The sequence below is a fragment of the Capricornis sumatraensis genome, chromosome 13 (genome assembly GCF_032405125.1).
Source record: "Capricornis sumatraensis isolate serow.1 chromosome 13, serow.2, whole genome shotgun sequence".
NCBI lineage: Eukaryota > Metazoa > Chordata > Mammalia > Artiodactyla > Bovidae > Capricornis > Capricornis sumatraensis.
The window spans coordinates 36,453,868-36,470,056 of record NC_091081.1 but is presented as its reverse complement, the minus strand read 5'-3'; the positions used below and the strand labels follow the sequence as shown (position 1 = coordinate 36,470,056).

Here is a 16,189-nt window from a genome sequence, read left to right as displayed (position 1 = left end):
TTAGGTGGCCAAAGTACTGGAGTTTCAGCTTTGACATCAGTCCTTCCAATGAATACTCAGGACTGATTTCCTTTAGGATGGACTGCTTGGATCTCCCTGCAGTCCAAGGGACTCTCAAGAGTCTTCTCCAACACCACAGTTCAAAAGCATCAATTCTTTGGCACTCAGCTTTCTTTATAGTCCAACTCTCACATCCATACATGACTACTGGGAAAACCATAGCTTTGGCTAGATGGACCTTTGTTGGCAAAATAATGTCTCTGCTTTTTAATATGCTGTCTAGATTGATCATAGCTTTTCTTCCAAGGAGCAAGTGTCCTTAATTTCATGGCTGCAATCACCATTTGCAGTGATTTTTGAGACCCCCAAAATAAAGTCTCTCACCAATGCTCTGGAATTCACCAATTAGTCTATGTTCAGAGCACTATATTCTTTCATTACAGCCATAGAATATTCTCCATAGAATATTCACCCACTTTTGAACATACCAATCCATTGGTTAAAATGGATGCAGCTCTGCAGTTGAAAAGGTCTGAGGTCTTCTGGATCTCTCATCTTATTTTTATGTTCATTTACAGACACTTTCACAGTTAGATTTTAATTCCCTTCTGTTTCTTCTATTGCATATCTTTTAGTAACTTCAAAAAAAGCTCCTTCAAGGCAAGAATGAAGTCATTCTACATATTGCTAAAAATGAAAAACTCAATATTACTTTAGAACTTTTCATCTATGATGAATTTTGAGGGAAGTGTTAGGAGTCAAGTGAGAGCAAATTTTTCAAGCAAATAACGTTCACATATGACTGAAAAATGAAAATGCAAAGAAAGTCTGAATGATTATGACAAATTTAATGCAGTATTAAAATATCAAGGGAAGAAGAAGATGATGTCTTTGAAGTAGTAGATCCTAAATTCATTTCATGACAAAAGAATCCATTCATTTGATCAAAGATGTTAATGTAAAAGGTTTTAGAGTATGTAAAATGAAATTTACTTTCTCCTGACCTCATAGTCTCCTAAATTATCCACATGGATAACTTTTGTAACCAACCAGCTTATTTATTCAGCAAAAATAGCTTTTAAAGGGTTTGTGTTGGGATATTCTATCTTCAATGAGAATCTATGATTATTTAATATAGTATCTAACACAGACATAGTGAACCGGATGGTTAGTTGGGATCCAGACAAAAGGAGAATATGTTTGTTTTGCGAGCATAGTGATATCACTGTTATTTCTGGGTGAGTCAGTATTTTCTTAATATATCAGGCTTATTATCATCATATAAGTGAAGTGAAGTCGCTCAGTTGTATCCGACTCTTTGTGACTCTGTGGACTGTAGCCTACCAGGCTCCTCCGTCCATGTGATTTTCCAGGCAAGAATACTGGAGTGGGTTGCCATTTCCTTCTCCAGGAGATCTTCCCAACCCAGGGATTGAACCTGGGTCTCCTGCATTGTAGGCAGACGCTTTACCTTCTGAGCCACCAGGGAAGTCTTTATCATCATATACATACATTGAATTAAAAAGCAGATGGTTCCTCTCAACTATCATGCATCATTTGGAAATAATGACAATTATCTGCTTGTTTGAAGTTGTTAATTGATGTATTAAAAAAAACAATTAAGTCCCTTCTATGACCAATTGTTGTGTTCAGCATGGGGATTCAATTCATCCTACTAGCCCTCCTGAGCTAACAATCTATGGATCTTTCTGGAAAAGATGCAGAACAGTGTAAATTTTGACATAAAGAAAGTTGAATTGCAAAAGAAGTGAGGAACAAAAACTTAGAGATACTTGAAATTTTATCTGAAAAGTTCTTTTCTTTTTTTCTGGGAATAATTTGGAGATGTATTTGATTGGGGGTTGGAAGATTCTAGAAGTACCCTCTGCACATGCTTCCTCTGTGTGGTTTCTTCACTAGCAGTACTTGCCTCTTCTACCTCAGGATCAAGATGTTAGGTAGTTAGAATAGGAAACAGGAGTCCAGAATGGCAGTGGCTAAAAGACAAGGAAGGGAAAAGCCTGCAACAACAGAACAAAGGAAGGGCCAAGAAGCCAAGTGAGGACCTCAGGCAGAAAAAACAGCACTCCTGGCTAGCCCAATTTACATAGGGCAGGCCCAGTGGGGAGGAAAAGACATATAAAAAGAGGAGACAAAGGGCCAGGAGTCTCTCTCTCTCTCCTGCGCTGGGGTGCTCTTCTCTTCGCACCTTTGGGTCGACATGCCCTCATACCTTGAGGATGGATTTTCCTGCTAGTTTCTAAATAAAATAGAGCTGTAACACGGGGCTAACACTGATTTGTCTAAGAGCTATAACACAGTCTGTCCAAGACCCATGAGCTGTGACACACCGAGGGCTTTAATGTCCATCACTCCAAATCTTTGTTGTGATGAGACAGAACTGAGGAGCATACACTCACCTGACAAAGGGAAGGGATTGTGTGAGTCCACTCACAGTGTGAGTGAACACACTGTGAAAGCATCATCTGCCTAGACTGTTAGCATTCCATTCTAGAGCCAGTGAGTGACCTAAAGCACATCTATTATTACTGAAGTTTACATTTGTGGGTAGGGTTAAGACGGCAAGGGAAGAAAAATATCACAGAGGTTTAGGGACTCTAGTCTTTAAACTTCTTCTGTGGAAAATTATGAAAGGAGATGGGAATACCAGACCACCTGACCTGCCTCTTGAGAAACCTGTATGCAGGTCAGGAAGCAACAGTTAGAACTGGACATGGAACAACAGACTGGTTCCAAATAGGAAAAGGAGTATGTCAAGGCTGTATATTGTCACCCTGCTTGTTTAACTTATATGCAGAGTACATCATGAGAAACGCTGGGCTGGGGGAAGCACAAGTTGGAATCAAGATTGCCAGGAGAAATATCAAAACCTCAGATATGCAGATGACACCACCCTTATGGCAGAAAGTGAAGAAAAACTAAGGGACCTCTTGATGAAAGTGAAAGAGGAGAGTGCAAAAGTTGGCTTAAAGCTCAACATTCAGAAAACTAAGACCACGGCATCTTAGGCAAATAGATGGGGAAACAGTGGAAACAGTGTCAGACTTTATTTTTCTGGGCTCCAAAGTCACTGCAGATGGTGATTGCAGCCATGAAATTAAAAGAAGACACTCATTCTTTGCAAGGAAAGTTCTGACCAACCTAGACAGCATATTAAAAAGCAGAGACATCACTTTGTCAACAAAGGTCCATCTAGTCAAGCCTATGGTTTTTCCAGTGGTCACGTATGGATGTGAGAGTTGGACTATAAAGAAAACTGAGTGCAGAAGAATTGATGCTTTTGAACTGTGATGTTGGAGAAGACTCTTGAGAGTCCCTTGGACTGCAAGGTGATCCAACCAGCCCATTCTGAAGGAGATCAGTCCTGGGTGTTCATTGGTAGGACTGATGTTGAAGCTGAAACTCTAATACTTTGGCCACCTGATGGGAAGAGCTGACTCATTTGAAAAGACCCTGATCCTAGGAAAGATTGAGGGTAGGAGAAAAAAGGGATGATGGAGGATAAGATGGTTGAATGACATCACCAACTCAATGGACATGGGTTTGGATGGACTCCGGGAGTTGATGATGGGCAGGGAGGCCTCATGTGCTGCAGTTCCTGGGGTCACAAAGAGCTGGACATGACTGAGACTGAACTGAATTGAACTGAACTTTGTTTCTAATTTCACAAAAAAGGGCAACGTATTTCTGATCAGAATTAATTAAATGGAGGTGGAACCAGAGTGTTGGTCTCAGGAATGGAAATTACGTGTCTGTTCTAAGACCACACTGCCCTCACAGTGATTGGCAGAGGCAGTGTTGAGGGAAGAGAAACTTTAAATAGGTAGGATCATGGAGCACAGAGCTCCTTTCCATCCTTTCATGGGATTTATTTTCTCTTTCTGCATCTTCATCTCTGAAAGACAAAGTCTTTTTTAAAATTTTTAAATGAAAAAGAAATTTATTTTAAGCTACAAGCATACCTTTAATTCTTTAACCACATTCAATTCCAAAATAGAGGTTCAGCTCTGCAAGAAGTGTCTGGTGTTCCTTTTTTTTTTTTTTAAGAAATTTTAAATTGAGGTATAATTGATGTACTACTTATAACATAAGAATTTGATATTTATACATACTGCAAAATGATGACCACAAGTGTGATATTATCCATCACCACATATAATTACAACTTTTTCTTCTGATGAGAACTTTTAAGATTTACTCTAACAAGTTTCAAGTTTGTAATACAGTATTATCAATTATACTAGTCAACATGCTGTACATTATATCCCCATGATGTATTTATTGTGTAATTGTAAGTTAGTACTCTGACCCTCTTCTCTCATTCTGCCCAACTCCTAGCACCCACTTCCAGCAACCACCAATCTGTTCTCTGTATCCATGAGCTTGGTTTTTCTGTTTAGATTCCAAATATAAATGAGATCATATGATATTTGTCTTTCTGTGTCTGACTGACTTCTCTTAGCATAATCTCCTCAGGTTCTATCTGTGTTTTTGCAAATGGTAAGATTTCCTTCTTTTTTTAACTCGATAATAGTCTATATAATCACATCTTCTTGATCCATTCATCCATCAATGAACAGTTAGCTTGTTTCCATATCTTGGTTATTTTAAATAATGCTACAGTGAACATGAGGGGGTGCACATATCTTTTTGAGTTACAGTTCTCATTTTTTTGGATAATACTAGAAGTGGAATTGCTATATTACATGATAATTCTATTTTTAATTTTTTGAGGAAGCTCCATACTGTTCTCCTTAGTGGCTTCATCAATTCACATTCTCACCAACAGTGCACAAGGGTTCCTTTTCCTCCACACTGTCCCTTTCACTGGTTACTTCTTGCCTTTTTGATAATAGCCATTCTAACAGGTGTGGGATGATACATTACTGTGATGATGAGCATCTTTTTATGTACCTGTTGGCCCTCTGTATGTCTTCTTTGGATAAATGTTATTCAAATCTTCTGTCCATTTTTTATTGGATTTTTTTTTTGCTAATGTGTTTTATACTCTTATATACTTTGGATATTAACTCCTTTGGGGACATATGATTTGCAAATATTTTCTACCATTCAGTAGGTGGCCTTTTCATTTTGTTTATGGTTCTGGCTGTGCAAAATATTCTTTTGAAATGTAGATCAGACCCTGGCCTTGGAGGAGAGACCGTCGCAGATTAGTTACTATTTACTTATGGAACCTCAGACTAGTTTCTGAATTTGGGGGGGCTTTACAAATCTGTAAAATAAGAGCTTGAATTAGAAGATTTCTAACATTCTATTTCACTTAAAAATGCCACATTGGGTTATGATTTTATTTGATGTCAGTAATGTGCATATTAAAACATCATTATCTCCTAAAATGTCTACCTAAAAATTAATCAGCAACACAGTTATATTCAGGAGGTTCCCTGGTCCTGGTAAAGAAGAATGTGACTTAAACATGTGAAGAAAGTTAGCAAATGCTGCTAGCCTAGGACTTTTAGCATTTAAGTACACAACTGCCCCTGAGAGAAGTAAACATATCCTTTCAAGTCACCTTTCTGGGACAATCTGAATGTCTAAGTTACTTTCTTAGAATAAAGTTTCCACAAATTAAAAAACATTCTGTTGTTTGTTGACACCAAAGCGTTCTCTGACAGTATCACCTGTTGCATGTCGTCTCCTCTATCGGAAGTGTAAACTCCTGGAAAGACAAGATAGAACCAAGCACAAATTTGTATTCTCTACATTGCTGCATTCTCTACTGCCTTCCATATATTATGTGCTCAACAAATATGATTGAATGAATGATGCTAGGATAAGTAAACTGGTTTTGGAATATAGCTTGTTACCTGTGGGGTAATAAGGTAAAACATAAATCAATACCCATTGTCTCAGTCTGTCTACTGCTAAGATCAGCATTTTAAATCAGATTTTGGAAATTTGGAAAAGATGAAGAGAAGAAGAGGACTGATTTCAACTTTGAGGGAATAGACTTTGTGAGAAAAATCTCAAGGTAATGGCGTTACCTAAAAAAGAACAGATTATTTGAAGAAATAAGGATAGACTACACTCAATTAGGTATGAAGGCATGCTGTCATCACCTTTCACAAAGGTGGGCAAAGTTAAAATTTGGTTTATGGTAAATATTTTTGGAAACAAGTTGAATTTCATGTCATATATTAATTCATTAGGCTGAAAATATGTCACTAAAATCATGTACTTTCAGTTTACAGCATGCTTTCATAATTATTATTTTATTTGTTTTCATTTGATTCTCAAAAAATATCCAGAAATGTAGGTCGAATAGATATTTTTTTCATTTCAGGAAAAATAAATCTGCAGCTCAGAGAGGTTTTGCACTTTTTCCAAGGACTCACGATAAGCAAGGGGCAGATGGAACCAGAACACAGATTTCCTGACTTCACTGTAATATCCTTTGCATTAGGCCACTCAGCCTGAAAGGTAAGAATGGAGTCATTTCCTGTTTAAAAATTTTAGGTTCTTAAATAACATGCAATGGCTTCATCCACAATTTAATGTTACGTTTATACCAATCTTTTGGATCACATCTGGTTAGTATTAAAAATGCCTTATATTTGTATAATAACACTAAATGTACTAAGCAAGTTTAAAGACATCATTATGGGATCTCTTAATCTGAATTCATGTTCCTAAAATTAACTTCGTTCTGAATTTTTGAGGATAAAATTGTGACAACAGTCCACACTGCGATGCTGATGGGTTAATTTCCCCTTTCTACCTTTAGATTTGTCAGGAAAGTCACTTTTTCTCCCTGGTTTGCCTCTTCACTTCAGAAGATGAAGCAAGAGCCCATTGGGAGAAATGGCTTGGATACACGGTATGCTGTGTGGATCACAATAAACTGTGGAAAATTCTGAAAGAGATGGAAATACCAGACCACCTGACCTTCCTCTTGAGAAACCTGTATGCAGGTCAGGAAGCAACAGTTAGAACTGGACATGGAACAACAGACTGGTTCCAAATAGGAAAAGAAGTATGTCAAGGCTGTATATCGCCACCCTGCTTGTTTAACTTATATGCAGAATACATCATGAGAAACTCTGGGCTGGGGAAAGCACAAGCTGGAATCAAGATTGCTGGGAGAAATATCAATAACCTCAGATATGCAGATGACACCACCCTTATGGCAGAAAGTGAAGAGGAACTAAAGGGCCTCTTGATGAAAGTGAAAGAGGAGAGTGCAAAAGTTGGCTTAAAGCTCAACATTCAGAAAACTAAGATCACAACATCTGGTCCCATCACTTCATGGCAAATAGATGGGGAAACAGTGGAAACAGTGGCTGACTTTATTTTTCTGGGCTCCAAAATCACTGCAGATGGTGATTGCAGCCATGAAATTAAAAGATGCTTACTCCTTGGAAGGAAAGTTCTGACCAACCTAGATAGCATATTAAAAAGCAGAGACATTACTTTGCCAACAAAGGTCCGGCTAGTCAAGGCTATGGTTTTTCCAGTGGTCATGTATGGATGTGAGAGTTGGACTATAAAGAAAGCTAAGTGCCAAAGAATTGATGCTTTTGAACTGTGGTGTTGAAGACTCTTGAGTCCCTTGGACTGCAAGAAGATCCAACCAGCCCATCCTAAAGATCAGTCTTGGGTGTTCATTGGTAGGACTGATGTTGAAGCTGAAACTCCAATACTTTGGCCACCTAATGCAAAGAGCTGACTCATTTGAAAAGACCCTGATGCTGGGAAAGATTGAGGGCCGGAGGAGTAGGGGATGACAGAGGATGAGATGGTTGGATGATATCATTGACTCAATGGACGTGGGTTTGGGTGGACTCTGGGAGCTGGTGATGGACAGGGAGGCCTAGCATGCTGAGGTTCACGGGGTCACAAAGAGTCGGACATGAGTGAGCTACTGATCTGAACACAGTATGAGCTGTCTAAGCTGGCTGAAAGCAGCAGTTCAGGCAAAAAGAAAAACTAAGAATTTCAGTTGTCTGTTTTAGCACCCAAATGGAATTAGCAAGAAACAGATAAAGACTATAGATAATAATTATATTCTATCAAAAAGATCTCTAGTAGACATTTCCTGAAGTTATCATCAAAACAGGAGGAAAAGGCTAAAAGTGTAATTTTCTCCTGTATCATTTTTTGCCACTTTAGTGATTAGAATAAATTAAGCAAGTGAACAAAGAAAATTACCTACTGGGTCAATGAAAATCAACTTGTTTCCGCAAGGGAATGGTAATGTAGATGAATTTTTTCCCTTTCTAATTATGAAATAATCTTTAATGAACATCTTACTAGAATAATTCATATACTTACATAAGTCTAAAATTCAGTGAATACTTGTGTAGCTCCTCCAATGCACGAGGCACTGATTGAGTGCTGCCTCCAAAGAATTTGCAGTGATGTGGAGCTTCACATAGTATTAATAAATAGCTCTAATAAATGCTAGAAAACTATAGTCTTGATTCAAGAGGTATAGGAAAGAAATGATGGGAATTCAAAAGCAAGAGAGATTGTTTCTAGTTAGAAGAAATCAAAGAGATCTTTTTGGAGAAATTAGACTTTGGCTAAATTAGGAAAATCTCACAGATTTGAATATGTAGAGATGGTAGGGGCATCATTAAAATATTCTAGGTGAAAGAAACTGTGAAAAAAAAAGGATCCCATGTGCAGCAAGAAAATCACAAAATGTCTCAGATCACAGACAGTGAAGTTTAACCAGGGCACAGGGCCCGTGAAGATTAGCGGAAAAGTAAGATTGGAAAGGTTAGTTGGAGGCCATCAGGAATGTGGATTTATTCTGTGGGCAATGGAAAACCACTCAAGGTTCCTGAGCTGAGAATGAAATGGTCAGGGTTCTACATCTGGAAGATTCATCTGGCAGTGAATCATATAGTGTGCTAAAAGGAGAAGAGACTGGGGGATGGGGATTCCAGTTAAGGAGTATTGCAGTAACCTAGGAAAGTGATGATGCCCATCTCACTTGGGAGAGGCAGTAGGTAAGGGGAGAAGTGGGTAAGTGAAATATACTGTACCTTCATTCAATCAGTATGTACTGGATACCCCAGACTCTGCTAGATTCTGAAATAACCCTGGGGAGAAAAACAGAAATTTACTTTGACTTCATAAGATTTATGACATAGTAGAAGGCAACGGCAACCCACTCGAGTACTCTTGCCTGGAAAATCCCATGGATGGAGAAGCCTGGTAGGCTGCAGTCCATGGGGTTGCTAGGAGTCAGACACGACTGAACGACTTCACTTTTCACTTTCTTCACTTTTCACTTTCATGCACTGGAGAAGGAAATGGCAACCTACTCCAGTGTTCTTGCCTGGAGAATCCCAGGGACGGGGGAGCCTGGTGGGCTGCCGTCTATGGGGTCGCACAGAGTCAGACACGACTGAAGTGACTTAGCAGCAGTAGCAGTGGGTAAGAAACTGCAGTCCATGGGGCCGCAAAGAGTTGGACATGACTGAGTGACTCAACTAACTACTAACTAGTGGGCAAGAACCTATTCAAATAATTGCAAATAATTATGTAAATGCAATCACTGGGCTATGAAGGGAATAAACTTGGTGCTACAAGATCATGGATTAGATGATCTGACCCAGGGAAGGGTTCCCTGTAGAAGTAACATTAGATAAAAGAGTAAGAAGTACATACAAAAGAAGGGGGGTGGATATGAAATAGTATTCCAGGCAGAAGGACTAGCTTATTCAAAAGCTCAAGGTGAGGGAGAAACTGGTGTTATATTCAGGCAACTGGGTGGAGACCCGTGAAACTGAAGCAGAGGATAAGAGGGAGAGCAGTATGAAAGGAGAGGCCAGATCACTCGAGGTCTCAGAGGTCAGATTAAACCTTTGTGTTTTACCCCAAGAATGAAGGACTTAAAACAGTAGAGACATATGACCCTGCAATCCCACTACTGGGAATAGTTTCCTGAGAAAAACCATTATCGAAAAAGGTACATGTACTCCAATGTTCACTGCAGCACTATTTACAGTAGCTAGGACATGGAAGCAACCTAGATGTCCATCAACAGATGACTGGATAAAGAAGTTGTGGAACATATACGCAATGGAATATTATTCAACAATAAAAAGAATGAATTTGAGTCAGTTCTAGTGAAGTGGATGAACCTAGAGCTTGTTTTACAGAGTGAAGTAAGTCAGAAAGAGACAAATATCATATATTAATACATATATATGGAATCTAGAAAAATAGTACTAAGGAACCTATTTGCAAGGATGGAATGGAGATGCAGATATAGAGAATGGACTTGTTGGACACAATGGGGGAAGTAGAGAGTGGGATGAATGGAGGAAGTGACATCAACATATAGACACTACCATGTGTAAAATTCATAGCTGTATGAAGTTGCTATACAACACAGGGAGCCTAGCCTGGCGCTCTGTGATAACCTAGAGAAGTGGGATGGGAGAGGGGAGGGAAATTCAAGAGGGAGGGGATTTATGTATAATTATGGCTGGCTCACATTGTTGTAAGGCAGAAACCAACACAACATTGTAAAGCAATTGTCCTCCAAATAAAAAACAACAACAACAGACATTTGGTTATGATCTAAACTTAATACTCTTTTCAGATAACATGGAGAATGGTCTTGTGATGGGCAAAACAGACCTGGGGAAACTGATTAAGAGGCTATTACATGAGTGAGGTGATAGTTTGAATAAAGTTGGTTGAAGGGTATTACACAAGTGAGGTGATAGTTTGGACCAGGTTGGTTGCAGGGAAGAAGAGAAAAGTAACAGTAAATTATGTAAGTGAAAGTGAAATCACTGAGTCGTATCTGACTCTTTGCGACCCCATAAACTGTAGCCCAAAGTCTCCTCCATCCGTGGAATTTTCCAGGCAAGAATACTGGAGTGGGTTGCCATTTCCTTCTCCAGGGGATCTTCCTACCCTGGGACTGAACCTGGGTCTCCTGCATTGCAAGCAGATGCTTTCACCGTCTGAGCCATGAGGGAAGCTCATGTAAGGCCAATTAATAAACTGTATGTGGGGTTAGAGAAAGGGAATTATTTTTGTTGTTTCTGTTGGGGTTTATAAAGCCAGTCAAACAATTAGAGGGAAAACTATGATTTTGGATTTGAGATGACAACATAAATATCCTTTGAGACATCTAAGTGGAGAAAGCTGGTGGGCTCTGGTTATTTGGGCCGAGAGCTAGAGAGAATTTGAGAATCATCAGATGGATTATAGCATGAGTAAGGTGAAATCACCAGGAAGATCAATGAATATGTAACTATAGAGAGCAGAAGAGAGGTATTAAGCCTGACACTTGAAGATATTGACTGTAGTGGCCAATGTGGGGAGAAGGAGCCAGTGAGTTAAGAAAGAGAAGGAAAAGCCAGAGGTTTTTGAAGAAGAATTAAGTGAGGGGTGTCGTGGAAGCAAAGCAAAGAGAAAGGAATAGTGACAAGCACTGTTGAATGTCAGATAAAAGAAGCCCTGAAAATATCCAGTGAATTTAGTTATTCAGATGCCATTGCAGACCTTAGAAGGTGGCACTTCAGTGGTGTGATTTTGCCACAACAGATCAAAATCAGATCACAGAGGTCTGAGGAGAAAGGAAATTGATCAGTGAGTTAGAAAATCCTTAGGAGAATCTTGAGTATGAAGGAGATGAGATAGACTGTTAGAAAGAGAAGTAGAATGAAGAGATTAAAACCAAAAGGTTACTTCCTATAGAAGATAATTTGAGTAACTTTGTGAAAAATATTAAATATTTAATACTGTCTAAACAAAATAAAAAAGCAAAGTTTTGTAAAAGCAAAGATAGAAAATAGTCTGTTCATGAGGGGTAATTTAGTTAGTACACTTGAAGGTTAAATTTTACTCAGGACTCCCCAGATACTTAGGCAAATAAAGACAGTGATATGTATATATATGCTTCATTCAATTCAGTTCAGATCAGTCACTCAGTCGTGTCTGACTCTTTGCAACCCCATGGACTGCAGCATGCCAGGCCTCCCTGTCCATCACCAACTCCCAGAGTTTGCTCAAACTCATGTCCATTGAGTTGGTAATGCCATTCAACCATCTTATCCTCTGTTGTCCCCTTCTCCTCCTGCCTTCGATCTTTCCCAGCATCAGGGTCTTTTCCAGTGTGTCAGTTCTTTGAATCAGGTGGCCAAAGTATTGGAGTTTCAGCTTCAGCATCAGTCCTTCCAATGAATATTCAGGACTGATTTCCTTTAGGATGAACTGGTTGGATCTCCTTGCAGTCCAAGGACTCTCAAGAGTCTTCTCCAACACCACAATTCAAAAGCATCAATTCTTTGGCACTCAGCTTTCTTTATAGTCCAACTCTCACATCCATACATGACTATTGGAAATCTGATAGTAATTATAAAAGCAACTAATATTAATGAGTAATTTCTGTCACACATGTAGTATCTCATTTAATTTTCATTAAAGCAGGCAATGGGAGACTCAAGTTTGATCCCTGGGTCAGAAAGATTCCCTGGAGAAGGAAATGGCAAACCTCTCCAGTATTCTTGCCTGGAAAATTCCATGGACAGAGGAACCTGGAGGGCTACAGTCCATGTGGTTGCAAAGAGTCAGACACAACTGAGCACACGCGCACTCAAAGCCCATGAATTAGTTACTACAATAATATTCATTTTCCACACGTGGATGCCGACCGAAAGATGGTACATCTAAACAGCTTCTTTTAGAGAAGATGACTGTTCCTTTTGGTTCTAAACCCTAAAAAGAACTGGTCACATGGGGTCTTACACTAATGAATGTCGAGGTGGATTGGAATTTTAACACCTACATTCTGGTTCTTACCTGCTGCATATAACAACAGCAGCTGCAGTTCTCCATGTCTGCTTAGGAAATTTGTCCATTTGTTTCATTCTTGTCTCCTATACATACTTCTCCTTTGTGAGCTTCTTAGGATTGGTTACTTTATGAGACAGTCAGAATGGGGTTTTGTTGTTGTTGTTGTTTTAAATAATAATAATAATATCTGTTTATTATATAAAATTCAGAGAAATCAGAAAATTATAAAGAAGAAATCAAGGATCACTTGTAATCTCTCTGCCTCTACATAACCATTGACAACATTAAACATCCTACTGTCTTTGTTCTTTGGATTTTCATGTGTTTTACAAGTTTCATTTTATCTATGCTCTGAGCTAGAAACTTTGTACTAATATTTATACAGGTGAAATAATACTATAAATAACATTTTGTAAAATGCTCTTTTTACTTACATATTTTGGATAATTTCCCAGGGTATTAAATATTTCTTTTTGAAACAATTTAATCTTATTTTGTCAAAAAGGGTGAACATTTTGTATTTACCCAATTCTATATTTTTAGGCATCCAGGTTTTCTTCCCACTGTTTTGACAGTTATGGGTGATGCTGCTATAAACGTTGCATATAAATTTCTGTGCATGATACTTTTCTCCTAGAAAAAAATTTAGAAGATAAATTGCTGTATGAAAAGAAATTTAAAAATTTTATCTGCTTATTTGGGAAAAACTGGCTCTTCTCCAGGGTAATGCATCTTTTTTTTTTTTTTTTTGAAACCACTTTGTTTAGTTATGGTTGACATACAAAAAGCTGTACATATTTACTGTTTAATATGTCATGAGTTTGGACCATGAAGCTATCACTATAATCAAGGCCATAAACTTACCCATCACTCTCAAAAATTATCTCTTGCCCCTGCTATTTATTTTTAAAATATTTTTCTTTTGTGGGAAGATCACTTAGCATAATATCTATGTTCTTAGCAAAATTTTAAGTATGTGATATTGTGTTGTTAACTATAGGCCTTATGTTATCCAGAGCTAATCATCAAGTGTAACTGAAACTTTGTAGAAGGTACCAAGTGTTAGCTTAAATCTGAATGCATATAGTAAATAACATAGTACTTTGTACTTAGTAGTTCCTCAATAAATGATAACTATCAAAATCACTGCAGCTGGTGATTGCAGCCATGAAATTAAAAGACGCTTACTCCTTGGAAGGAAAGTTATGACCAATCTAGATAGCATATTGAAAAGCAGAGACATTACTTTGCCAACAAAGGTCCGTCTAGTCAAGGCTATGGTTTTTCCTGTGGTCATGTATGGATGTGACAGTTGGACTGTGAAGAAAGCTGAGCACCAAAGAATTGATGCTTTTGAACTGTGGTATTGGAGAAGACTCTTGAGAGTCCGTTGGACTGCAAGGAGATCCAACCAGACCATTCTGAAGGAGATCAAGCCTGGGATTTCTTTGGAAGGAATGATGCTGAAGCTGAAACTCCAGTACTTTGGCCACCTCATCTGGAGAGTTGACTCATTGGAAAAGACTCTGATGCTTGGAGGGATTGGGGGCAGGAGGAGAAGGGGATGACCAAGGATGAGATGCCTGGATGGCATCATGGACTCGATGGACAAGAGTTTGTGTAAACTCCGGGAGTTGGTGATGGACAGGGAGGCCTGGCATGCTGCGATTCATGGTGTCACAAAGAGTCAGACACGACTGAGCGACTGAACTGAACTGATTATCATTTAAGATGAGCAAACTGTAATGTGACACTGAACTTAATTATAAGAATATTTGCCTAAAATGGGAATTATTTTCAAATTAACTTTTACTATCTAATTTTCTTACACAGAGTCCATCTTCTTCTTGGTATTTCTATATAATAATGATGATGATAACGGAAAACACTCAGGTTTTTTTTCTAATGTAGCAGACACTGAATGAAGCATTTTATGTGTAACATGTCACTAACTTTTACATGCACAGCCACTATTATTATACCCATTTCACAGATGGGGAGGTTGAGACTGTAAGGGGATATGTCCAAAGTTACATACGTTTTAAGTGGCAGAGCCAGGCTTCAAAAAAGGCATTCTGATGCCAGAATCTGCACATTTCACCACTGTTCTATGAGAGAGAAGGCAAATAATGTGAATATACCACAAGAACCTGTTTCTTGTTATTGAAAACATAATTAATGCTGACTTCAAAGTTAGTCACTTGCAGTTTATCTGTATCATGTTGAACAATAATTTTTCTGTATCATTTTGGGAAATAATTTCTCTCTCTCTTTTGTCTAAATTCATTCTGAGGTTTCTCATGTTTGTCATCCATTACTGCTATCAAGCTGTAGTCTTATAAATGGATCTCATACATCATTTAAGGTTTCTCAGAATTTGCAATTGTAATTTAGTAGGAGCTAGCATTTTAATTCAAACTCTTTTCTAAGTCTAATGATGGCATTTTCAACCTTAGAAAGTTGGTTGGGTAAGGAAACTGGTGAGGCAGGAAGCCTTTCTGAAAGAACAGGAGGTAGACAGCTACACACAGTGCCCACTCAGAATGCCAGCCCTTAAATTTGGTCTCTTATTTCTCTCTCTCCTTCCCCAACTTCTTTCCTCAGCTATTTCTTGAGAGCAATTTAGGGCAAGTGTCATTAGGAAAGTAATAAAAATGAATGCACCAATGCTTTTGGAAGCAAGCAAAGTGATTGAGAAGTGAGGTTTATGTTCATTACTTTCTCTCTCTCTCTTTTTTTTTTTTTCAAAATTATGGCTTTTGGCTTCAGAACCTTTGGTCCACAGGAAAAGCATGCTAGACTGGTTCCAAAGAAGAGGAATGCAGACAGACAGCATCAGTGGGAGGGCAGGGGTGAAGCAGCTTTAGATATTAGGAACCTTCACTGTGTTTTTGTTTTAACCCTCTGTGTGGCTTAACAACACTGTGTGGCTCAGTGTTGACAGCTCTTAATGGAAGGATTTCCTTCAACTAAAGGAAAATGTTTAAGAAAATGATGGATTTTCTCCCTCCCATTGGCTGGGAAACTAATAAAGTTTTTGCCTTGATTGCTTTTTCAAGAAGAAATTGGGAGTGGAAATTACTCAGGACATCAGCTTTTATTGATTTTTCTCATTTCTTTCTCCAGGTGGGTGGAGGATGATTTTGTGAAGTTGGGAGACGTGCAAGTAAATATATAGGGCTTCCCTGGCAGCTCAGAGGGTAAAGCATCTGCCTGTGATGCTGGAGACCCAGGTTTGATCCCTAGGTCAGGAAGATCCCCTGGAGAAGGAAATGGCAATCCACTCTCATATTCTTGCCTGGAGAATACCATGGACAGAGGAGCCTGGTGGGCTATAGTCCACAGGGTCGCAAAGAGTCGGACACAACTGAGTGACTATACT

The 16,189-nt window shown here is 38.7% G+C and overlaps 1 non-coding gene across 1 annotated transcript; it reads right to left on the bottom strand.

Annotated features, from left to right (window-relative positions):
* Positions 1–1,417: 1,417 nt before the first annotated feature.
* On the bottom strand, positions 1,418–1,489 carry TRNAC-ACA (transfer RNA cysteine (anticodon ACA)). Its single transcript has one exon. It is a non-coding gene; the product is annotated as a tRNA-Cys (tRNA).
* Positions 1,490–16,189: the final 14,700 nt, after the last annotated feature.